The 27101-nt window shown below is 40.6% G+C and overlaps 1 protein-coding gene across 1 annotated transcript in view; it reads right to left on the minus strand.

The window, feature by feature from the left end:
• The window catches only part of SPMIP2 (sperm microtubule inner protein 2), a 141457-nt gene that overhangs the window by 22768 nt on the left and 91588 nt on the right, over window positions 1-27101 (minus strand). The gene's annotated exons all lie outside the window — the stretch shown is intronic.

A 27101-nucleotide genomic window follows, 5' to 3' on the forward strand; every position in this document is an offset into this window, starting at 1 on the left:
CATGGACATTCAAGAAAACACCAGCTTTTCTATTCCAAGCTCTGGCTTTGGACTGCATTTTAGAGGAAAGATCTAGGCTTCTTCCTCTTTCCCTGGTGAGATCCTTGGCTAAGCTCTAACAACCCTAAATTAGAACATTATCTCAGCCCTGCCTTTCCGTTATAAAAGGCTGACTCTGGGGAACAGACAGAAACAGGATTGTAAGAGTAGGGATTTGTCAACTCATTTAGAAAGCTGTTGTTGCTTAGAGAGCCTCTTGGGACTTCTTATTCACCATCCTTCCACCTGGGCTGCAAGAGCCCCTTGGGGACTACAAAGTTCTCTTTCTAGAATCTGAGTCTGTGGGTTCCCAAGGTCTTTGGACCATGATTTGTGGGAGATTTGCATTGCCCTTCACTCACTCTAGAATCTACAGGCATTTTCTACATGGCTGGCACAGTACAAGGCACCGTGAGGACCAGCAGTAATAAGACAAAGCCCCTGTTGTCATAGAGCTTATATACTTGTGGGGGAGACAAAAAATAAACAGATAACTGAAATATTTGGGAAATACTAGGAAGAAAAATTAAGGCAGATGAGTAGAAAATCTTGGGCATGCTATTTTCATGAGGTTAGACAGGAGAGGACGAGGTAATGTTTGAGCGGAGATCTCAGTGAAGCAAGAGTGTGAGCAATTCTCCCAGCATACAGAGGTCAGACAGTTCCTTCCTGCTCCTGAGAATCACAGAATCCCTGTGGTGGGAGGGAAGTGACCATGGCTGTCTCCAGCCGACCCTCCCCTGACATCCCATCATCCTAGAATAAAGTCTGAGCTCCTCAGCGTAGAGGAGTTTGTTGTTCCTGTTTGGTTTTTGTCTGCTTTTGTTTTATGTATGTACGTATGTATGTATGTATGTATGTATGTAGAGATGGAGTCTCGCTCTGTCACCCAGGCTGGAGTGCAATGACATGATCTCTGCTCACTGCAACCTCCACCTCCCGGGTTCAAGCAATTCTCCTGCCTCAGCCTCCCAAGTAGCTGGGATTACAGGTGTGCACCACCACCCTCAGTAAATTTTTGTATTTTTAGTAGAGATAGGGTTTCACCATGTCAACCAGGCTGGTCTTGAACTCCTGACCTCAGGCCATCCTCCCGCCTCAGCCTCCCAAAATGCTGGGATTACTGGCGTGAGTCACCACCCGGCCTGTCTGCTTTCTTTTTAAAAATGGTCCTGCTGGGCGTGGTGGCTCATGCCTGTAATCCCAGCACTTTGGGAAGCTCAGGCAGGCAGAACACGAGGTCAGGAGATCAAGACCATCCTGGCCAACATGGCAAAACCCAGTCTCTACTAAAAATACAAAAAATTAGCCGGGTGTAATGGCACGTGCCTGTAGTCTCACCTACTCAGGAGGCCGAGGCAGGAGAATCACTTGAACCCAGGAGGTAGAGGTTGCAGTGAGCTAAGATCATGCCACTGCACTCCAGCCTGGGTGACAAAGAAAGACTCCATCTCAAAAAAAACAATAGTTATAATACAAGCAACTAGTCGGGTGTGGTGGTGCACGCCTGTAATCCCAGCTACTCTGGAGGCCAAGGCAGGAGAATCACTTGAACCTGGGGGGCGGAGGTTGCAGTGAGTCGAGATCACATCACTGCACTCCAGCCTGGGTGACAGAGCAGGGGAAAAAAAAAAAAAAGGTCCAACCTCAGTTGATCCTTGTGGCCCACTCTCCTCAGCCTGTCTCTACTTTCAGACACACACAGTCCTTCCTTTTGCCTTCACCTTCCCCTCGATGACCTCCAAAGAAGCTGCACTCTGAGACTCACAGCCTTTTGCTTAAATTTCCTCTGCTTGTGATTCCCTCTCCTCCTTCTTTCCTGGAAAACTGCAACTAAGTTGGGGCTTTAAACATCACCTTTTCCATGAAGACTTTTTGTTCCTGTCATGAAGCAATTTTTCTCCTTTAATAGCACTATTTGACTTTTTTTTTTTTTTTTTTTTTTTTTTTTGAGACACATTCTCTGTCTCCCAGGCTGGAGTGCAATGGCATGATCTCAGCTCACTGCAACCTCTGCCTCCCAGGTCCAAGCAATTTACCTGCCTCAGCCTCCCAAGTAGCTGGGATTACAGGTGCCCGCCAAGCCTGGCTAATTTTTGTATTTTTAGTAGAGACAGGCTTTCACCATGTTATCCAGGCTAGTCTCAAACTCCTGACCTTAGGTGATACACCCGCCTCGGCCTCCCAAAGTGCTGGGATTACAGGCGTGAACCATCGTGCCCGGCCTGACTTCTTTTGTAGAAACTATTAGAATATTCTTGAATTCCTAGCTCAGCAGTCTCTCTTTCTACAAATTCAGTGCTCCTTAAAAGGCCCGGAGTGTATCTCATTCGTCATTGGCTCCCCAGTGCCATTACCCTGCCTGACACGTAATTGACACTCAACTAACCTTGGAGAATGGAGGAAGAGGGAAGGACAGGAAAGACCAGAACTGAGTGACATTAAGAGCGCCTGCCTTCCCTCCCACTCCCTTCATCCCACCTGCTCCACAGCCTCTTTCCCCTCCCGCCAGGCAGCTATGTAGGACTGGATCCCTGCGGTCCAGTTTGTCTGAGTTGTGTTATTTACAAGTACAGATTAATAGCTGGAAATAATTTCAAGAAAGCTTAAAAGGCAGGATAGCTGATGGTGAGAATGTAAGCAACAGATAGTGCTTATAGTTTATATTAGCTTGATTAATGATGCATGGGAAAACTATCTCATGCAAATGTCACCTTTTTTTTAACATGTTATACAAGTAACTATATAGAAGAGTTTAGAAAAGAAAAATCCTCGGCGGGGGAGGAGCCAAGATGGCCGAATAGGAACAGCTCTGGTCTACAGCTCCCAGCGTGAGCAACGCAGAAGACGAGTGATTTCTGCATTTCCATCTGAGGTACCGGGTTCATCTCACTAGGGAGTGCCAGACAGTGGGCGCAGGTCAGTGGGTGCGCGCACCCTGCGCGAGCCGAAGAAGGGCGAGGCATCGCCTCACTCGGGAAGTGCAAGGCGTCAGGGAGTTCCCTTTCCTAGTCAAAGAAAGGGGTGACAGACGGCACCTGGAAAATCAGGTCACTCCCACCCGAATACTGCGCTTTTCCGATGGGCTTAAAAAACGGCGCACCAGGAGATTATATCCCGCACCTGGCTCAGAGGGTCCTACGCCCACAGAGTCTCGCTGATTGCCAGCACAGCAGTCTGAGATCAAACTGCAAGGCGGCAGCGCGGCTGGGGGAGGGGCACCCGCCATTACCCAGGCTCGCTTAGGTAAACAAAGCAGCCAGGAAACTCGAACTGGGTGGAGCCCACCACAGCTCAAGGAGGCCTGCTGCCTCTGTAGGCTCCACCTCTGAGGGCAGGGCACAGACAAACAAAAAGACAGCAGTAACCTCTGCAGACTTAAATGTCCCTGTCTGACAGCTTTGAAGAGAGCAGTGGTTCTCCCAGCATGCAGCTGGAGATCTGAGAACGGGCAGACTGCCTCCTCAAGTGGGTCCCTGACCCCTGACCCCCGAGCAGCCTAACTGGGAGGCACCGGGCAGACTGACACCTCACATGGCCGGCCAGGTACTCCAACAGACCTGCAGCTGAGGGTCCTGTCTGTTAGAAGGAAAACTAACAGAAAGGACATCCACACCAAAAACCCATCTGTACATCACCATCATCAAAGACCAAAAGTAGATAAAACCACAAAGATGGGGAAAAAACAGAGCAGAAAAACTGGAAACTCTAAAAAGCAGAGCGCCTCTCCTCCTCCAAAAGAACGCAGTTCCTCACCAGCAATGGAACAAAGCTGGACGGAGAATGACTTTGACGAGCTGAGAGAAGAAGGCTTCAGACGATCAAATTACTCCGAGCTACGGGAGGATATTCAAACCAAAGGCAAAGAAGTTGAAAACTTTGAAAAACATTTAGAAGAATGTATAACTAGAATAACCAATACAGAGAAGTGCTTAAAGGAGCTGATGGAGCTGAAAACCAAGGATCGAGAACTACATGAAGAATGCAGAAGCCTCAGGAGCTGATGCAATCAAATGGAAGAAAGGGTATCAGCAATGGAAGATGAAATGAATGAAATGAAGCGAGAAGGGAAGTTTAGAGAAAAAAGAATAAAAAGAAATGAGCAAAGCCTCCAAGAAATATGGGACTATGTGAAAAGACCAAATCTACATCTGATAGGTTTACCTGAAAGTGACAGGGAGAATGGAACCAAGCTGGAAAACACTCTGCAGGATATTATCCAGGAGAACTTCCCCAATCTAGCAAGGCAGGCCAACATTCAGATTCAGGAAATACAGAGAACGCCACAAAGATACTCCTCGAGAAGAGCAACTCCAAGACACATAATTGTCAGATTCACCAAAGTCGAAATGAAGGAAAAAATGTTAAGGGCAGCCAGAGAGAAAGGTCGGGTTACCCTCAAAGGGAGGCCCATCAGACTAACAGCAGATCTCTTGGCAGAAACTCTACAAGCCAGAAGAGAGTGGGGGCCAATATTCAACATTCTTAAAGAAAAGAATTTTCAACCCAGAATTTCATATCCAGCCAAACTAAGCTTCATAAGTGAAGAAGAAATAAAATACTTTACAGACAAGCAAATGCTGAGAGATTTTGTCACCACCAGGCCTGCCCTAAAAGAGCTCCTGAAGGGAGCGCTAAACATGGAAAGGCACAACCGGTACCAGCCGCTGCAAAATCATGCCAAAATGTAAAGACCATCGAGACTAGGAAGAGACTGCATCAACTAACGAGCAAAATAACCAGCTAACATCATAATGACAGGATCAAATTCACACATAACAATATTAACTTTAAATGTAAATGGACTAAATGCTCCAATTAAAAGACACAGACTGGCAAATTGGATAAAGAGCCAAGACCCATCAGTGTGCTGTATTCAGGAAACCCATCTCACATGCAGAGACATACATAGGCTCAAAATAAAAGGATGGAGGAAGATCTACCAAGCAAATGGAAAACAAAAAAAGGCAGGGGTTGCAATCCTAGTCTCTGATAAAACAGACTGGAAACCAACAAAGATCAAAAGAGACAAAGGAGGCCATTACATAATGGTAAAGGGATCAATTCAACAAGAAGAGCTAACTATCCTAAATATATATGCACCCACTACAGGAGCACCCAGATTCATAAAGCAAGTCCTGAGTGACCTACAAAGAGACTTAGACTCCCACACAATAATAATGGGAGACTTTAACACCCCACTGTCAACATTAGATCAATGAGACAGAAAGTTAACAAGGATATCCAGGAATTGAACTCAGCTCTGCACCAAGCGGACCTGACATCTACAGAACTCTCCACCCCAAATCAACAGAATATACATTTTTTTCAGCACCACACCACACCTATTCCAAAATTGACCACATACTTGGAAGTAAAGCTCTCCTCAGCAAATGTAAAAGAACAGAAATTGTAACAAACTGTCTCACAGACCACAGTGCAATCAAACTAGAACTCAGGATTAAGAAACTCACTCAAAACTGCTCAACTACATGGAAACTGAACAACCTGCTCCTGAATGACTACTGGGTACATAACGAAATGAAGGCAGAAATAAAGATGTTCTTTGAAACCAACGAGAACAAAGACACAACATACCAGAATCTCTGGGACACATTCGAAGCAGTGTGTAGAGGGAAATTTATAGCACTAAATGCCCACAAGAGAAAGCAGAAAAGATCCAAAATTGACACCCTAACATCACAATTAAAAGAACTAGAAAAGCAAGAGCAAACACATTCAAAAGCTAGCAGAAGGCAAGAAATAACTAAAATCAGAGCAGAACTGAAGGAAATAGAGACACAAAAAACCCTTCAAAAAATGAATGAATCCAGGAGCTGGTTTTTTGAAAGGATCAACAAAATTGATAGACCACTGGCAAGACTAATAAAGAAAAAAAGAGGGAAGAATCATATAGACACAATAAAAAATGATAAAGGAGATATCACCACCGATCCCACAGAAATACAAACTACCATCAGAGTATACTACAAACACCTCTATGAAAATAAACTAGAAAATCTAGAAGAAATGGATAAATTCCTCAACACATACACTCTCCCAAGACTAAACCAGGAAGAAGTTGAATCTCTGAATAGACCAATAACAGGCTCTGAAGTTGTGGCAATAATCAATAGCTTAACAACCAAAAAGAGTCCATGACCAGATGGATTCACAGCCGAATTCTACCAGAGGTACAAGGAGGAACTGGTACCATTCCTTCTGAAACTATTCCAATCAATACGATCAATAGAAAAAGAGGGAATCCTCCCTAACTCATTTTATGAGGCCAGCATCATCCTGATACCAAAGCCGGGCAGAGACACAACCAAAAAAGAGAATTTTAGACCAATATCCTTGATGAACATTGATGCAAAAATCCTCAATAAAATACTGGCAAACCAAATCCAGCAGCACATCAAAAAGCTTATCCACCATGATCAAGTGGGCTTCATCCCTGGGATGCAAGGCTGGTTCAATATATGCAAATCAATAAATGTAATCCAGCATATAAACAGAACCAAAGACAAAAACCACATGATTATCTCAATAGATGCAGAAAAGGCCTTTGACAAAATTCAACAACACTTCATGCTAAAAAATCTCAATAAATTAGGTATTGATGGGACGTATCTCAAAATAAGAGCTATCTATGACAAACCCACAGCCAATATCATACTGAATGGGCAAAAACTGGAAGCATTCCCCTTGAAAACTGGCACAAGACAGGGATGCCCTCTCTCACCACTCCTATTCAACGTAGTGTTGGAAGTTCTGGCCAGGGCAATTAGGCAGGAGAAGGAAATAAAGGGTATTCAATTAGGAAAAGAGGAAGTCAAATTGTCCCTGTTTGCAGACGACATGACTGTATATCTAGAAAACCCCATTGTCTCAGCCCAAAATCTCCTTAAGCTGATAAGCAACTTCAGCAAAGTCTCAGGATACAAAATCAATGTGTAAAAATCACAAGCATTCTTATACACCAACAACAGACAAACAGAGAGCCAAATCATGAGTGAACTCCCATTCACAACTGCTTCAAAGAGAATAAAATACCTAGGAATCCAACTTACAAGGGATGTGAAGGACCTCTTCAAGGAGAACTACAAACCACTGCTCAAGGAAATAAAAGAGGATACAAACAAATGGAAGAACATTCCATGCTCATGCGTAGGAAGAATCAATATCGTGAAAATGGCCAAACTGCCCAAGGTAATTTACAGATTCAATGCCATCCCCATCAAGCTACCAAGGACTTTCCTCACAGAATTGGAAAAAACTACTTTAAAGTTCATATGGAACCAAAAAAGAGCCCGCATTGCCAAGTCAATCCTAAGCCAAAAGAACAAAGCTGGAGGCATCACACTACCTGACTTCAAACTATACTACAAGGCTACAGTCACCAAAACAGCATGGTACTGGTACCAAAACAGAGATATAGATCAATGGAACAGAACAGAGCTGTCAGAAATAACGCCGCATATCTACAACTATCTGATCTTTGACAAACCTCAGAAAAACAAGCAATGGGGAAAGGATTCCCTATTTAATAAATGGTGCTGGGAAAACTGGCTAGCCATATGGAGAAAGCTGAAACTGGATCCCTTCCTTACACGTTATACAAAAATCAATTCAAGATGGATTAAAGACTTAAACGCTAGACCTAAAACCATAAAAACCCTAGAAGAAAACCTAGGCATTACCATTCAGGACATAGGCATGGGCAAGGACTTCATGTCTAAAACACCAAAAGCAATGGCAACAAAAGCCAAAATTGACAAATGGGATCTAATTAAACTCAAGAGCTTCTGCACAGCAAAAGAAACTACCATCAGAGTGAACAGGCAACCTACAAAATGGGAGAAAATTTTCGCAACCTACTCATCTGACAAAGGGCTAATATCCAGAATCTACAATGAACTCAAACAAATTTACAAGAAAAAAACAAACAACCCCATCAAAAAGTGGGCAAAGGACATGAACAGACACTTCTCAAAAGAAGACATTTATGCAGCCAAAAAACACATGAAAAAATGCTCACCATCACTGGCCATCAGAGAAATGCAAATCAAAACCACAATGAGATACCATCTCACAGCAGTTAGAACGGCAATCATTAAAAAGTCAGGAAACAACAGGTGCTGGAGAGGATGTGGAGAAATAGGAACACTTTTACACTGTTGGTGGCACCGTAAACTAGTTCAACCCTTGTGGAAGTCAGTGTGGTGATTCCTCAGGGATCTAGAACTAGAAATGCCATTTGACCCAGCCATCCCATTACTGGGTATATACCCAAAGGACTATAAATCATGCTGCTATAAAGACACATGCACACGTATGTTTATTGCGGCATTATTCACAATAGCAAAGGCTTGGAACCAACCCAAATGTCCAACAATGATAGACTGGATTAAGAAAATGTGGCACATATACACCATGGAATACTATGCAGCCATAAAAAATGATGAGTTCATGTCCTTTGTAGGGACATGGATGAAATTGGAAATCATCATTCTCAGTAAACTATTGCAAGAACAAAAAAGCAAACACGGCATATTCTCACTCATAGGTGGGAACTGAACAATAAGAACACATGGACACAGGAAGGGGAACATCACACTCTGGGGACTGTTGTGGGGTGGGGGGAGGGGGGAGGGATAGCATTGGGAGATATACCTAATGCTAGATGACAAGTTAGTGGGTGCAGCGCACCAGCATGGCACATGTATACATATGTAACTTACCTGCACATTGCGCACATGTACCCTAAAACCTAAAGTATAATAATAATAAATTAATTTAAAAAAAAAGAAAAATCCTTGCCCATCTTTAGTCTTCACTTAAACGTTAAAATATTTTATTATCTTTTAAATTCAGTATCTCCTAAATCCCTGAAATTGGGAACACCAGAAGCAATAGAAAGTTAAAAATTAGATGTAGTTCAAAGATATTAAAGGTTTTACAAATATACTGGCCACATCAACTATGGGGATTTACCCACACTGTATTGGACTGGGCCTCAGATGGGACCCAAACTCTAAAGAGACAAACCAAGGAGCAGAAGGTTTGGCTCCAGATGGGCCATGAGTGCCAGGCCCGTGTGATGGGTAGGTGTCAGGTGCACACACAAAATAGCAGCAAACACACGCATGCCCCACAATGAACACCACCACCGGACATTTATAGTGCAACATTCTTACTACTTAATTATTACACTAAATAGGCCCCTTAGGGTCAGATACTTTTCTTTTTTGTTGTTTTTTTGTTTTTTTGTTGTTTTGTTGTTTTTTGTTGTTTTTTTTTCTATAACCTGAATCTTATAGAAAAGTTGGAAGCACAGTACAAAATCTTTTCTCGAACCAGTTAAAAGTACTGGTTGTTGACAGGATATCTATCATCCCCAAGTTGTTGACAGGATACCTATCATCCCCAAGTATGTAAGTGTGTAATTCCCACAAACAAAGACATTCTACATAACCTCAACATAACCGTCAAAAGCAGAGTAAATGGGAAAATTAACATTTTTATATTACTACCATCGAATGCTCAGACACCTTCAAGTTTGGCCAGACAGCCCAATAACACCCATTTTGCAAAAGAATCCAGTTCAGAATCACGTGTTACATTAGTTTCTATGTCCCTTCAGTCTGGAACCGTTTCTCAGTCTTCCTGTGACTTTCACATAGCCTTGATACTTTTGAAGAATCCAGGCCAGTTATTTTGTAGATGTCCCTCAATTTGGGTTTCTTATGTTTCCTCTTGGCTAGATTCACATTATGCATCTTTGGACACGAATAACACAGAATGACCATAATTTTGAGTTGTCCCATTACTGATGATGTTCACTTAGGTCACTTGCTTAAAATGCTACCTACGAGAATTCTCCTTTATACCATCACATTTCTTGTTATTAGTACTTTTTGGAAAAGTACTTTGAAATTATGTAAAAATCTCATCCCATATGAAATGTTGTATTTGTTTAAATCTATTTATTTCAGTATGGGCTCACGGTTTCCTGCTTTATCCAGTAAGTAATAATCCATCACTAACATTGTTCATTTTGATGCTAAAGTTATCCCAGATTTGCCTAGTCGTAGCCCCTTCAATCTGGCTTCTGTGTCCTTTTGACATGTCCCTGTCATTCTTCATACACTTCCTTATGTTTTGGCACAAAAGATGTTCCAGGGTTATCTTTTCCCACCCCAGCTCTAGAATAATCCATTTTGTGAAGGAACTTGTTGGAGGTGGGGCCTGGTGGGAGGGGATTGGATTACAGGTGGGGGGGTTCTAATCATTTAGCACCATCCCCTGTTGCGGGAAGTCAGGGACCCCAAATGGAGGGACCAGCTGGAGCTGCAGCAGAGGAAGATGAATTGTGAAGATTTCATGGACATTTATCAGTTCCTAAATAATACTTTTATAATTTCTTATGCCTGTCTTTACTTTAATCTCTTAATCCTGTTATCTTCATAAGCTGAGGATGTACATCACCTCAGGACCACTGTGATAATTGTGTTAACTGTATAAATTGATTGTAAAACATGTGTGTTTGAACAATATGAAATCAGTGCACCTTGAAAAAGAACAGAATAACAGCAATTTTTAGGGAACAAGGGAAGACAACCATAAGGTCTGACTGCCTGTGGGGTCGGGCAAAAACAGCCATATTTTTCTTCTTGTAGAGAGCCTACAAATGGACGTGCAAGTAGGAGAGATATTGCTAAATTCTTTTCCTAGCAAGGAATATTAATATTAATACCCTGGGAAAGGAATGCATTCCTGGGGGGAGATCTATAAACGGCCACTCTGGGAGTGTCTGTCTTATGCGGTTGAGATAAGGACTGAGATAGGCCCTGGTCTCCTGCAGTACCCTCAGGTTTACTAGGATGGGGAAAAAACTCTGCCCAGTAAATTTGTGGTCAAACCGGTTCTCTGCTCTTGAACCCTGTTTTCTATTGTTTAAGATGTTTATCAAGACAATACGTGCACTGCTGCACACAGACCCTTATCGGTAGTTCTGCTTTTGCCCTTTGCCTTGTGATCTTTGTTGGACCCTTATCAGTAGTTCTGCTTTTGCCCTTTGTCCTGTTCCCTCAGAAGCATGTGATCTTTGTCCTGCTTTTTGCCCTTTGAAGCATGTGATCTTTGTACCTACTCTGTTATTACACCCCCTCCCCTTTTGAAACCCTTAATAAAAAACTTGCTGGTTTGAGGCTCAGGTGGGCATCATGGTCCTACCAATATGTGATGTCACCCCTGGTGACCCAGCTGTAAAATTCTTCTTTTTATACTCTTTATTTCTTAGCTGGCTGACACTTACGGAAAATAGAAAGAACCTACGTTGAAATATTGGGGGGCGGGTTCCCCTGATAATCCCCCTAGTGCTGTCTTGTGACAGAGTTCTCACAATATCTGGTTGTTTGAAAGTGTGTAGGCTGAGCACAGTGGCTCAAGCCTGTAATCCCAGCACTTTGGGAGGCCAAGACAGGCAGATCACCAGAGGTCCGGAGTACAAGACCAGCTTGCCCAATATGGTGAAACCCCGTCTCTACTAAAAATACAAAAATAATTAGCCAGGCATGGTGGCACACATTTGTAATTCCAGCTACTTGGAAGGCTGAGGCACAAGAATTGCTTGAACCCGGGAGGCAGAGGTTGCAGTGAGCTGAGATCACACCACTGCAATCCAGCCTGGGTGACAGAGTGAGACTCCATCTTAAAATTTAAAAAAAGAAGGAGAAAGAAAAAGGAAAAAAGAAAGTGTGTAGCACCTCCCACTTCGCTCTTTCTCCCTCCTATTGGCCATAGGAAAATGTGCCGGCTTCTGCTTTCACTTCATCTTCTGCCATGATTGTAAGTTTTCTGAGCCCTCCCCAGAAGCAGAAGCCTGTACAGCCTGCAGAACTGTAAGCCAATTAAACCTCTTTTCTTTATAAATTACCCAGTCTCAGATATATCTTTATAGCAGTGCGAGAAAACATTAATACAGAACTCTAGTTCCTTTTCATGGAGAATGGTATTTAAAAACCCAAGATCTCGGTGTTAAACATTCTTATTGCTATAGGGGTGACACTGTTCCTGAGCTATAGTTTTCTCCCTTGCCATATTTGTAAATTTCTTCTACTACAGTGATAAACCTGGCTCCCATTCCTTCTACATATTTACTTTTTTTTTTTTTTTTTTTTTGAGACAGAGTCTTGCTCTGTCATCCAGGCTGGAGTGCAGTGGTGCGATCTTGGCTCACTGCAAGTTCCACCTCCTGGGTTCATGCCAATCTCCTACCTCAGCCTCCCAAGTAGCTGGGACTACAGGTGCCTGCCACCACACCCAGCTAATTTTTTTGTATTTTTAGTAGAGATGGGGTTTCACTGTGTTAGCCAGGATGGTCTCAATCTCCTGACCTCGTGATCTCCCCGCCTCGGCCTCCCAAAGTGCTGGGATTACAGGCGTGAGCCACCACGCCTGGCCTTACATATTTACTTTTTTGATCTGCCTCCTTGTCTATAATCAATCTCCCAATGCTACTGCCACCCCCCTCTGCCTTGTGTATGCCCTCCTCACACCACTTGGAACCCAACATCCCAACCCAGGATGCTGTCCCCAGCAGAGTCCTTCTCACTCTGCTCTGGACCACCACAGTCCCCCAACTCCCCACTCTGGGGCAGACAATCCCTTTTCCAGACTGCACCTAGTGACTCTAAGACTGTATTGTGGAGGAAGGGAAGAGGAACATGGTCAGATATCTCTGAGACATCCCCAAATGTCTAGAAGAAGATACTGTATATATCCACTGATTAAATAAATTGATTTTATATCACTAGATCCAGATTGTTAGATCATATCATTCAATCATGTTTTAGATCACTTTTAAATTGAGATATAATTCATATATTGAATCCACAGACATTTAAGTGAACAGTTCAGTAGGGTTTTATTATATTCAAAAGATTATGCAATCACCACCACTTAATAATTTCAGACATTTTCACCAACCCCAAAAAGATACTTTATATTCATCAACACTCAGTCCCCATTCTCCCCTTCCTCCAGCCCCTAGCAATTTCTATCTCTATGCATTTGCCTATTGGGAACATTTTATATAAATGGAATCATACAAAATGTGGCCTTTTGTCTTCTTTCAGTTAGAATAATGATTTCAAGAATTGTCCATGTTGTAGAATGTACTTCATTCCTTTTTATGGCCAAATAGTATTTCATGGTATGGATATATAATAGTTTGTTTATACATATTCATCACTTGGTGGATATTCAGTCATCCCAGCACCATTGTCAAAAAGACTATTTTAACATATTGAATTGTCTCAGCATCCTTGTTAAAGTTAGTTGACTATAAATGTAAGGGTTTATTTCTGGACTCTAAAATTTATTCCTTTGATCTATATATCTATCTTTATGCCCGTACCATACTGTCTTGATTACTGTAGCTTTATAGTAAGTTTTGAAATGGAAAAGTGTGAGTTCTCCAACTTTGTTCTGAGATTGTTTTGACTATTCTGGATTCCTTATATTTCCATTTGAATTTTAGGATACACTTGTCGATTTCTACAAAGAAGCCAGTTGAGATTTTGATAGGGACTGCATTGAATCTGTAGATCTATTTAGAAAAGACTATATTAAGTCTTCTAGTTAATGAATATGTATTTCTATTTATTTGGGTCTTCTTTACTTTCTTTCAATGATGTTTTGTTTTCAGTGTGCACATTTTGTGCTTGTTAAATTTACTTCTGAATGTCTTATTCTTTTGATATTATAAATAAAATTGTTTTAATTTCATTTTAGACTATTCATTGCTAATGTAAAAAAATACAATTGATTTTTGTATCTTGATCTTATACTGTGACCTACTGAACTTATTAGTTCTAATAGATTTTATGTAGATTCCTTAGGATTTTTTATATATAAGATCATGTTATCAGCAACTAGAGATAGCATTACTTCTTCTCCAATATGATGCCTTTTGTTTTCTATCTAAGTGCCCTGGCTAGAATACCTATCACAAGGTTGAATAGACATAGTGAGAACTGACATCCTTGTCTTGTTTTTGATCATAGAATAAACACAAGCAGTTTTTTTTACCATAAACATTATATTCTCTGTGTTTTTTTATAGATGCACTTTATCAATGTTATAGGCTGGTTTTCTCCCCAAGTTTATATGTTGAGGCCCTAACCCCCAAGGTGATCCTATTTGCTGATAGGACCTATAAGGAGATAATAAAGGTTAGGTGAGGTCATAAGGGTGGGGCCTTTATCCAATAGGACTGGTGTCCTTATAAAAAGAGAAAGAGACACCAGAAAGCTATCTCTATGCATATGCACATAGAAAAACCATGTAAGGACACTGAAAATAGCCATCTCCAAGCCAAGAAGAGTGGCCTTACCAGGAACCAACCCTAACAGTACCTTGATCTTGAATTTCTAGCTCCAGAACTGTAAGAAAATTAATCTCTCTTGTTGAGCCACCCAGTCTGTGGTATTTTGTTACAGCAGTGCAAGCAAACTAATACAGTCAGGTTGAGAACATCCCCTTCTATTCCTAGTTTGTTAAGTGTTTTTCATCATGAAAAAGGGTTAGAGTTTTTGTCAAATGCTTTTTCTGCATTTATTGTGATGATCATATGGATGGTTTTTGTTTTTTGTGACAAAGTTTTGCTCTTGTTGCACAGGCTGGAGTGCAATGGCGCAATCTCTGCTTACTGCAACCTCTGCCTCCTGGGTTCAAGTGATTCTCCTGCCTCAGCCTCCCAAGTAGCTGGGATTACAGGTGCCCACCACCATGCCTGGCTAATTTTTTTGTATTTTTAGTAGAGACATGGTTTCACCATGTTGGTTAGACTGGTCTCAAACTCCTGACCTCAGGTGATCAAACTGTCTCAGCCTCCCGAAGCACTGGGATTACAGGAGTCAGCCACTGCACGTGGCCTGTTTGTTTTTTCAAACAGGGTCTTACTACATTGCCCAGGTTATACTTGAACTTTTGGGCCCAAGGGATCCTCTCACTTCAGCCCCCCAAGTTGCTGAGACTCCAGGCATGTACCACCATGCCTGGCTTGACCATATGGTTTTTATCCTTCATTCTGTTGACATGGTATATTACATTGATTGATTTCCATACATTAAATCAACCATGCATTCCTGGGATAGATTCCACTTAGTCATGATGTATAATCCTTTTTATGTTGCTAGATTTGGTTTACTAGTATTTTGTTGAACATATTTTGTATCTATATTCATAGCAGGTACTAGTCTGCAGTTTTCTTGTTATATCTTTGTCTGCTTTGGTAACAGAGTAATAAATGAATTCGAAGTGTTTCCTCCTCGTTTATTTTTCTGGAAACACTTTGTGAAGAATTTCTGTTAATTATTCTATAAATGTTTGCTAGAATTTACCAGTGAAGTTATTTAGGCTTCAACTTTTCTTTGTGGGAAGTTTGTTGATTAATGATTTAATTTTTTAACTTTTCAAATTTTCTATTTCTTCTTGAATCAATTTTGATAGTTTGTATCTTTCTAGGGATTTATCAATTTTATTGAATTGATCTAATTTGTTGGAATATAATTGTTCACAGTACTCCCTTATAATTCTTATTTCCATAAGATCAGTAGTGATGTCCTTATTTTATTCTTGATTTTAGTAATTTAAATGTTTTCTCATATTTCTTAGTCGATATCTATTAGTTCAGCAGTCCCCAACTTATGGCACCAGGGACCAGTTTCATGGAAGACAATTTTTCCATGGACAAAGAGGGGTTGAATGGAATGGTTTCAGGATGAAACTGTCACCTCAGATCCTCAGGCATTACCTACATTCATAAGAAGCACAAAACCTAGATCCCTCACATGTGCAGTTCACAATAGGGTTCACAGTCTTATGAGAATCTAATGCTGCCACTGATCTGACAGGAGGCAGAGCTCAGGCAGTAATGCTTTCTGGCCTGCTGCTCACCTCCTCCTGTGTAGCTCAGTTCCTAATGGGTACAGGTCTACAGCCCAGGGGATGGGGACACCTGTCTTAGTTCATCTGGACTGCAGTAACAAAATACCATACACTAAGTGGCTTATAAATAACAGAAATTTGGAGGATGGGAAGTTCAGGATCAAGGCACCAGCAGATTTAGTGTCTAGTAAAGACTTGCTTCCACCTAGACAGCCATCTTCTTCCTGTGTCCTCACAGGGTGGAAGGGTCTCTCTCAAGCCTCTTTTATAAAGGCACTAATCCCACCTTCTTGATCTAGTCACCTTCCAAAGGCCCCACCTTCTAATGCCATCACCTTGTGGTTGAGGACTTTAACATAGGAATATTGAGGGGACGTAAACATTCAGACCGTAGCAGTCAGTCTCACTAATGTTTTGTCAATTATATCATTTAAGAATCAACTTTTAAAAAAGTTTTCCTGATTGCTTTTCTATTCTTTATCTATTTTTATTAGTTATTATTTCCTTACTTCCACTTGCTCTGAATTTAGTTTGTACTTCATTTTCCAGTTTTCTTTTTAAGGTGTAAGGATAGGTTCTTGGTTTTATATCTTCCCTTTTTATTGTAGGCATTGATAGCTATACATTTCTCTCTAAGCATTACCTTCACTGCATCCCTAAAGTTTTCATGTGTTGTGTGTTTGTTTATCTCAAAATATTTTCTAATTCCCTGTGATTTCTTTTTTGACCTATTGGTTATTTAAGTTTATTGTTTAATATTTACAAATTTTTAATTATTGATTTTAAATTTAATTTTTATTATGGCTGAAGATTTCATCATAGTTCCATGATTTCATGCCTCCTAAATGTACTGAGACTTATTTTATGGCCCAATATATGGTCTATCTTGAAGAATGTTCCATGAGCACTTGAAAAGAATATATTTTCTGTTGTCATAAGGTAAAGTATCCTATAGATCTCTGTTAGATCTAGTTGGTTTATAGTGTTCAAGTCTTTTAATTTCTCGTTGATTTTCTGCCTAGTTGTTCTATCCATAACTGAAAGTGGAGCACTTAACCACATATTCTCACTTATAAGTGGGAGCTAAACAATGAATACACATGGACATAAAGATGAAAATAATAGACACTGGGAAATCCAAAAAAGGAAATGGAGGGGAGTGAAGTTGAAAAATTACCCACTGGATACAATGTTCACCATTTGGTAATGAGTACACTAGAAGCCCAAACCCCACAATTACACAGTATACCCATATAACAAACCTACATAGGTACCCCTGAATCTAAAATAAAATTAAATTTACAAAAAATGTGAGTGGGGTATTTAATTGTCCAACTATTATTGTTGAATTGTCTATTTCCCCCTTTAGTTCTGTCAGTTTTTGCTTCATGTGTTTGGGGGCTCTGTTGTTAGGTACACATTTATTTATAATTGCTATGTCTTCCTGATAGACTGACCATTTTATCATTATAAAATGCCCTCTTTTTAAAAAAATATATTTTCCAGCTGGATCTGGAGACTCTTAAAAATGCTCTTCTTTGTAACAACTTTTGTCTTGAAGTCTACATTGTCTGATATTAGAGTAACCATTCTAACTTTCTTTGATTACTACTGTCTGATGTATTTTTTACTTCACTTTATGTGTCTTTGAATCTGGAGTATATCTCTTATACACAACGTATACTTGAGTTATGTTTTCTTCCTTTTTCTTTTTTTGGCCAATCTCTTACTTATAAAAATTTTATACTTATTTATTTTTAGAAACAGGGTCTCACTCTGTCACCCAGGCTGCAGTGCAGTGGTATGATCTTGGCTCACTGCAGCCTCAAATTTCTGGGCTCAAGTGATTCTCCCACCTCAACCTCCTGAGTAGCTAGGACTACAGGTGCATGTCATCATGCCTGGTTACTTAAACTCTTTTTGTAGAGATGGGGCCTTGCTCTATTGCCCAGGCTGGTCTCAAGCTCCTGGCCCCAAGCAGTCTTCCTGCCTTGGCCTCCCAAAGTGATGGGATTACAGGCATAAGCCACCATACCCAGCACAATTTCTGGCATTTGATTGGATTGTTTAGTCCATTTACATTTAATGATGTGGTCATGGCCATTGATTTGGTAGGATTTACGTCTGTTATTTTGCTATTTGTTTTCTATAAGTCTTAAACATTTTTTGTTTCTCTATTTCTTCATGCTTGCTTTTGTGGTAGATATTTTCTATCATTTTAGCCTTGCATTTCATTTAAATAGTACACTATTTTAATTCCCTTGTTCTATCTTTTAGTATGTGTTTTTGAGTTACTTTCTTAGTGGCTGGTCTGGGGATTATCATTAATATCTTATTTCAAAATAATCTAGTTAGGATTAATACCAACTTAATTTCCGTCATATGAAAAACTTTGCTTCAGTATAACTCCATTTCCTCCTTCCTCCTTTGTGCTATTAGTTCTAGACAAATTACATTTTTCTAAATTATAAGCCTATCAATATAATTTTATAATTATTGTTTTATGCAGTTCTTTTAAATCACATAGGAGAAAAGAGAAGTTACAAATCAAAAATATATTAATACTGACTACCTATGTAGTTACCAGTGCCCTTTACTTCTTCATGTGGATTTGAGTTCATGTGTATGGTCATTTTAGCCTAAAATATTCTCTTTAACATTTCTCGCAGGGCAGGTCTGCTAGTGAAAAAATTTCTCAATTTTTGTATATCTGAGAATATCTTACTTTCTCTTTCATTTTTGAAGCATAAAAGCATAGTATTCCTGCATACTACAAATTTCTGCATACATAGAATTCTTGGCTGGCAGTCTGTCTTTTAGCACTTTGAATATGTCATCCTCCTGCCTTCTGGCTTCCATGGTTTCTGCTGATAATTCATGTTAATCTTATTGAGGATCTCAATCTCTCTCTCTCTCTCGCTCTGAGTTAAAAAAGTCTTGCTCTATCACCCAGGCTGGAGTGCAGTGGTACAATCACAGCTCAGTGAAGCCTCGACTTTCCAAGCTCAAGCAATCCTCCCCACCACAGCCTCCCAGGTAGCTGGGACTACAGGTGCACATGACTTTGCCTAACTAATTTTTGTATTTCTTATAGAGACAGGATTTCATTATGTTGCCAGGCTGGTCTCAAACTCCTGGGCTCAAGGGATCCACCCATATCAGCCTCCCAAAGTGCTGCAATTACAGGCATGAGCCTGTAATGCCTGGCTTTTGTTGTTTTGTTTGTTTTTTAGAGATTCTGTCACCCAGGAATGTAGTGGTGGGATCATAGCTCACTGCAGCTTTGAACTCCTGGACCCAAGTGATCCTTCTGCCTTAGCCTCCTGAGTATTCAGGACTACAGGCATGCACTACCATGCCCAGCTAAATTTTTTATTTTTATTTGGATAGAGATGAGGTCTGACTACATTGCCCAGGCTGTTCTCAAACTCCTGGCCAGGGCTGGCCTCAAGCAATCTTTCTGTGTTGGCCTCCCAAAACACTGGGATTAGAGTCATGAGTCACTGTGCCCAGCCTTTACTAAGCATCTGTTGTATATGATAGTCATTTTTCATTTTCTACTTTCCAGATTCTCTGTCTTTACCTTTTAACAGTTTGACTATGATGAATCTTTGAGCTTATCTTACTCAGAGTTTGCTAAACCTCTTGAATATATAGATTACTGTTTTTCATCAAATGTGGGAAGTTTCGGCTATTATTTCTTCATATATTCTTTCTTCCCCTTTCTCTCGCTCTCATTTACTTCTGGGATTACCATTTTGCTATGTTGGCACACTTGATGGTGTCCCACAGTCTCAGAGGCTCTGTTCATTTTTCTTCATTTTTTTTCTTTTCTGTCAGAGTGGATAATCTCAATAGATCTATATTCAAGTTCACTGATTACTTTTTGACAGCACAAATCTACTCTTGAGCTCCTCTAGTAAATTTTAGTAAATTCTTTATTTTTTTATTATACTTCTCAACTCCAGAATTTTATTTTTAGATGGGGTCTCATTCTGTCACCCAGGCTGGAATGCAGTGGCATGATCTCCGCTCACTGTGACCTCCGCCTCCTGGGTTCAAGCAATTCTTGTACCTCAGTCTCCCAAGCAGCTGGGACTAGAGGCACTGTCACTATGCGCAGCTAATTTTTGTAATTTTGTAATTTTAGTAGAGACGGGGTTTCATGATGTTGGCCAGGCTGGTCTTGAACTCTTGACCTCAGGTGATCCACCTGCCTCGGCCTCCCAAATTACTGGGATTACAGGCATGAGCCACCATGCCCAGCCCAGAAATTATCATCATTATTATTATTATTGAGACAGGGTCTGGCTCTTTTGCCCAGGCTGGAGAGCTGTGGTACAATCTCACCACAACCTCCGCCTCCCAGACTCAGGTGATTCTTGCGCCTCAGCCTCCCAAGTAGCTGGGACTACAGGTGCATGCCAGCACACCCAGTTAACATTTGTGTTTTCAGTAGGGATGGGGTTTCACCATGTTGGCCAGGCTGGTCTCAAACTCTTGACCTCAAGTGATCTGCGTACCTTGGCCTCCCAAAGTGCTGGGATTACAGGTGTGAGCCACTGCGTCCAGCAACTCCAGAATTTTTAAAATAATTGCTATCTTTTTATTGATATCCTCTGCTTGATAAAACATTATTCTCATACTTTAATTCTTTAGATACAATTTCCTTTAGTGCTTTGAACATATTTATAATAGCCAACTTAAAGTCTTTGTCTGAGCCGAGCATGGTGGCTCACACCTGTAATTCCAGCACTTTGGAGGCAGCCCTTTGGAGGCTGAGGTGGGTGGATAGATTGAGGCCAGGAGTTCAAGACCAGCCTGGCTTCAGGTAGAAATATCAGGTACAATTTGTTTTTCTTTGCGTAAATAAATAATGCATCTGTTTATGCAGTGTTCTTTTAAGGAAGACAATTAAAATTCTTAACACTAAACAGTTTCAAGAATTGTATGTCAGAGCCGGGTGGATCACGTGAGGTCAGAAATTAGACACAAGCCTGACCAACATGGCAAAACTCCACCTCTATGAAAAATACAAAAGTTAGCATGGCATAGAGGTGGAAACCTGTAATCCCAGCTACTCAGGAAGCTGAGGCAGGAGAATTGCTTGAACCCAGGAGAAAGAGGTTGCAGTGAGCCAAGATCGCACCACTGCACTCCAGCCTGGGTGACAGAGCGAGACTCTGTGTCAAAACATACACACATACATACATACATACATACATACAAATAAAGTTTTTGTCTGGTAAATCCAATGTTTCAGTTTCCTTGGAGATGGTTTCTATTGACTGTTTTTTCGCCCTGTGTATGGGCCATTTCTCATTTCTTTGGGTGTCTTAATTTTTTGCTTTTGGCAAATGCCCATGGGGTGGAGCACACAGAGAGTCAGGTTAAACAAAAACAAGCCCTGTGGATGAAGCTTTTCAAGGGATTTCAAGACAAGTCAAAAATGACATTTCTTTGGGTACAGGGCTTCTCAAACAGCTTCAAATCGGTGTTCAACTTCCAGTGACTGGTAAGCTGCTGATGTTCATAGTTTCCATGGATGTGAGGCTGTTGGTTTTCAAGGCTGCCATGGAGCTAGGAAGAGAGGGATGGGAATAGTACAATTTCAAATGGCACAAAAATCATTGTTATTACCAAGATTCAGCCATGTTTCTCAAATAAATGCTCCAAGAATTGCTGCAAGCATTTGGTTTATTCCCAGTGGTTTCTTGTTTATACTTTATTTATTTGTTAATTACAGAGTCTCGCTCTGTCACCCAGTCTGGAGTGCAATGGCGCAATCTTGGCTCACTGCAACCTCCACCTTCTGGGTTCAAGCGATTCTCCTGCCTCAGCCTCCTAAGTAGCTGGGATTACAGGCACACACTACCATGCCCTGCTAATTTTTGTATTTTTAGTAGAGACAGGGTTTCACCATGTTGGTCTTAAACTCCTGACCTCAAGTGATCCTCCTGCCTTGGCCTCCCAAAGTGCTGGGATTACAAGTGTGAAAACACGCCTCCAGTGTTTTCAAAAAGGTGATTTTGATGATTTTTGCCAGTGTTCTTGTTTCTTTTTTAGAGGAGCATATTTTTGGAGGTCCTTAGTTCACCACTCCTGAAGTGCTTTCCAAACTGTATCATTGTGAAATGAAACGGAGACTTGCTATTTGAAGGAAAAATTGCCTTTTCCTTTTGTTTCCACTTCTTCATTTGCCCCTCCTCCATATGCTGAAGTTGTGCCTTGGATTGCCATTACTTCACTGTAATGGTTCTTACCCCAGCCAACAGCAAGCTCTTTTCTGTCAGATAAAATCATTTCTTTTCAGACTTTCATATATGGCTTCTCAGAAGCATCTGTGATTGTTGACATTGCCTTCTTAGAAACCCTTTCCTCTTGGACTTGCAAAACTTTTCTATGTCTCTCCTCCTACCTCTAATATTATTTCATCTATATTTCTTTTGGAAGAATCTTTTATTCTTCTGTTCCTTTACCATTGGTATTTTCTAGAATTCTACCCTCAATTCTTATCTGTTTGTACACTGCCACTCACCTCCAAGCCAGGGAATAGTATTTATATCCAAGGATCAAACCAACATCAACATATTGATGTTTAAATTTTTTACTTTCAGTTCTTACAATCTAGACACAAATGCCTGACTTTTTACTGGACATCTCATAGCTGATAATACTTTCTAGTATGTATTGAGACATATGAGGTTACAGACACTATGCCAGTTGGTTTATATGTATTATCTCTCATCTTTCTAATAATTTCGTATAATAGGTATTATTACCCATTTTTTACATACTCAAGATCAGACTGCTAAAAAGCAGAAAAGCTAGGACTTGAACTCAGAGTTGTTGCCTTCCAAACCTATGCAATTATCTTATCTATAAAATAGGAACAGGTCAGGCCTGGTGGCTCACACCTGTAATCCCAGCACTTTGGGAGGCCTAGGCAGGTGGATCACTTGAGGTCAGAAGTTTGAGATAAGCCTGGCCAAACAGGTGAAACCCCATCTCTACTAAAAATATAAAAAATTAGCTGGGCATGGTGGTGGATGCCTATAACCCCAGCTAATCAGGAGGCTGAGGCATAAGAATTGCTTGAACCCAGGAGGTGGAAGTTGCAGTGAGCCAAGATCGTGCCACTGCAGTCCAGTGTGGGTGACAGAGCCAGACTCAGTCTCAAAAATAAAATAAAATAAAATAGGAACAATAATGTACTACTACTCCTTATGAGGGTTAAATGAGTTAATACTTACAAAGCATTTAAAATGGTATCTGACCCATAGTAAAAATTTATACGTGTTAGCTGTATTATTATTATAGAATGCTGCCTCTCAACTTATCTCCCCATCTCTCTGCTTTCCCTACCCACCTGTCACCCCTCAAAATACTCTCTCCTTCTTGTGTTCCCTATTTTGGTCAATGATATAACCATATACTCTGCCACCCAAGAGAGACATATCAGAATTAGCTTTCATTTTTACTTCTCCTCCATCCCTCCACATTTAGTTGGTTGCCAAGTCTCATTGCATCTTTCTTTAAGCTATCTCACCACCCCCAGCTCTCTAATTCAGGCTCCCATCATCAGGATTATTGCAATATCACGTAACTTGTCTCCCTCGGTCTCTCCTTCCTCGGCTCCATTCATTCAGCAAACAGTTTTCTATACCTATTATATATCAGGTATTCTTTCTAACACATGGATTTGATTATATCACTTCCTTAAAGAATTTAAAAGAACAGGTCATTGCCTATTAGAATTAAGCACAAAATCTTCAGTGTGGAGTTTAAAACACTATGCAATCTTTTCCGTATACTGCAATTGCATCCTTGCTTCCCACCAAACTTTTAAAACAATACCCTGTGTTTTCGCCATTCCCTTAAGACATCATGATGGTTCACCCTTCCATGCTTTGGCTTATGCAATCCCATATGGCTGGAATTCCTTTCCTGCCTCCACCTCCACACTCTTCTTTTAATTTCCCACACAGCCTTGAAAATGCAGCTCAAGTGTTACCTCTCCTACAAAGCATCCCTCAGTGTCTACCCACCTGCAACACTGGGACACAATGATTCCCTCCTGTCTTCCCCACAGACCATCGTTCATATCCACGACACTTGGGGTAGTCAAGTTGACTCCCTCCCTCAGTAAATCTGTGATAAAGGGAAGGATTCATTCCTTACGTCTTTGTATCTTCAGCATCTAGCAGAGTTCCTGACATAGATCACATTTTCAGTCAATTTTGCTTGCTTCTCTAATGATACAAAGAAAAGTGTCTATCTCTGGCAACGGAAATTGTGACTGCACAATGATAAAGGGTTTGGAGTGTGGTAGAACTGATTTTAAATAATAAAACATATTTAAATTTTCCTTAAACATTGTTGGTTATTTGAGAAAGGACCAAGATTTTCCTAGTGGCCTGAATGTCTGGGAAATGGGGTAAGAAGATAAAATAGGCTTCAGCCTTCAGTGAGGAAAGGACTGGCTGTGCCTTACTTATATAATGTCTAAAACCAACAGGACAAACTCCACTTTAATTCTGACACTTTAGCCAGAGAAAACACTCCAGAGGGCTGAAGAAGGGACCCGCTGGGGCTGCTGCTGAGCTGGGTCTTTGGTCTTCCACTTTTTGTGACTTCAGCTGGGCCCACAGTAGCATCCATGTCAGCTATTTTGATTCATGACCAAACAATTCAATGAACTCTCGGTATTTTGGCAAAATAAGGAACTTGAATAAACATGTTGACTTAAATGGATCAAAACAGATGGTATTCTGGATAACTGACCACTCAGCTTCAGTCTTGCCCAGAAACAAACCTTATATTCTTCTCTTTGGCATTCTGACCCACACCTTCTGGAGATTCTCTGGTTGACTAAAAATAATTCTAATAAGTGGCAAAATTAATGTCTTTTTGGATTCCAAAATTAAAGAAAGAAAATCACTGTTTGTTTGAGTTCCAGGGAGTCAGTCTAGTTGCCTAACATAAACCCCAGAAACAGTCATTCACTTGAATTTCAAATAGAGAAATAATGTGGAAACTTCCCTTTGGGACTTCAACATTTTCCTTGCAGCATCAGAACGTGATGTAACTCTGTGTATTCATGTATTTCAAGCTTGTGAAGAGGACCGGTGCCATATCTGTGCTGTGACTTAAAAGCACAACCTGTTTCCTCAGCAAGCTGGTTTCCTTCAATGTTTGCTTTCTCACAGTGGTACCGATTTCTGCTCTTTCCATTCCAAAAGTACTAAAAAGCCATTGATGGCACATGGAAACTTTTGAGAAACACATTTAGAAACCATTTGGCAGGATCTGTGCTTTCTGGGAGAACAAGCCTTCTTTCCCTGTTATTTTCCCTTTGGAACATTCACAGGAAAACAAGACCTCTGCTCTTTAAAGATCTTTTTTGTGTGTGATGGTGTAGTCCACACCTACAGAATCTTCCAAGGAATCACTATTAGGGCTTTAAAGATGTATTTAATCATATTTTCCTTGCTACATTGGCTTTCCACATAGGTGGGGTGGGTGTTACTGCTGACACAAACAGCCACATATGTGGTATTTCAGCGACACTGGCTGCCTGAGAAAACACTCCCTTTTGCCCTTCTCTGCTCCTTTTTATTCAAAACTGGAGATTAGGCTAACAGTGCACACAGCTAGGAGAGGTACTATAAGGCACGATCACCCACCCCTTCTTGAGAGAGCATATCTTGAAGGGGTAATACCACAAAAGAGGAACGGGGGAAACCAATACAACAGGTCCGTTTTAGACGTATCATCATTGAGCTAATCCAAACTTATTTTTCAGACATTGATCTTCCTTTTCTCCCTGCCGCCATAGAATCATTCATGATAATGTTGTATCTTGTTTGCAAAACATTTCCTCTTAATCCTCTGGGAGAACACTTATTTGATACTGGATCAACAGTTGTCATGGAGATGATTCTGTATATATTTTGTATTTGGATGAACGAATGACTAGACAACCATATTTAGCAATTATTAATAGAGAAAAATTTAAACGTTAATGGAGTTTACCCAAGGATAGTTGTTGCCTGGGAGGTTCTTGGTAAGTGCAACCGAAAGGGGTTTATAAAAAGAAGCAAAATTTTAGCGATCAAAATCCACAGGAGCGTATAGAGATTTATCTAGAAGGCATGGGTCATGCTTACTTGTTTTATGTGCAGTCTTCAGGATGCTGGGAAAATCGAGGTTCTACTTCTGAGTGGTGGCATGCTGTTTAAAATAAAGGTCCAAAGTAACATTCAACTGATTAATCAAGACAATTTGAGGCACTTAGTAGCCTTAAGGATCCAGAATCTTTCCATCTGTTTCTTCTGTCTTTAGACATTGTCTTGGCCAGAGTTTACTGAGCACACACTGACCATGTGTTCAGCCATGTACGAGGTCCTCTGGGAACCCACAAAGAAAGTGAACAGTCTATGTAATACAGACTCATGGCAAAAGGCACAAACATTAGTATATGCATAAACAATAACTGATTTACCGCTGTACCTGTACATGAGTAAAATGGGTACTAAGAGGTTATTTGATGGCAATAAATTCCAAGGATAATCAGTCGTTCATGATGAAATGTGAAAGACAATTTTTTATACCAGCTTAAATCTTTTATTCTTGCTTAGGAGTTTCCTCCCTCCCAAGACAGCAAAAGTGTTTATGATTATGATCTGTTTTACATCGTTAACAATTCAAACATGAATTTATGAAATGGGTCTGCGTATCTATGGACAAAACTATTTTGCAAAAATGGTAAGAGTTATTTAAATTTCTAAACAAAATTGGATGATCCCACATTAGTATGATACCCATGCTGTCTGGGGATCAAATTGAAATCGCTCCCCGAAGAAGTATTTAAGAAAGCACAAGAGACGTCATCCCAAATTGTCAGTGTACCTATTTCGGACAGATGAATATTGCTTAAATGCCACTTTTAAAAGGCAGAAAGAGATAACAAAGTGTAAACATATTTATTTTTCCTTTAAGAAGGAAAAGCCCACTCTCTATAGAGGGCTCTCCTCTATAAGGGAAGCATCAAAAAGATTATGCAGTTCAGCCAAATTACATGCACCATAAGCTTCGAACCTCAG

The sequence above is a fragment of the Pongo pygmaeus genome, chromosome 3, assembly GCF_028885625.2.
Source record: "Pongo pygmaeus isolate AG05252 chromosome 3, NHGRI_mPonPyg2-v2.0_pri, whole genome shotgun sequence".
Taxonomy (NCBI): domain Eukaryota; kingdom Metazoa; phylum Chordata; class Mammalia; order Primates; family Hominidae; genus Pongo; species Pongo pygmaeus.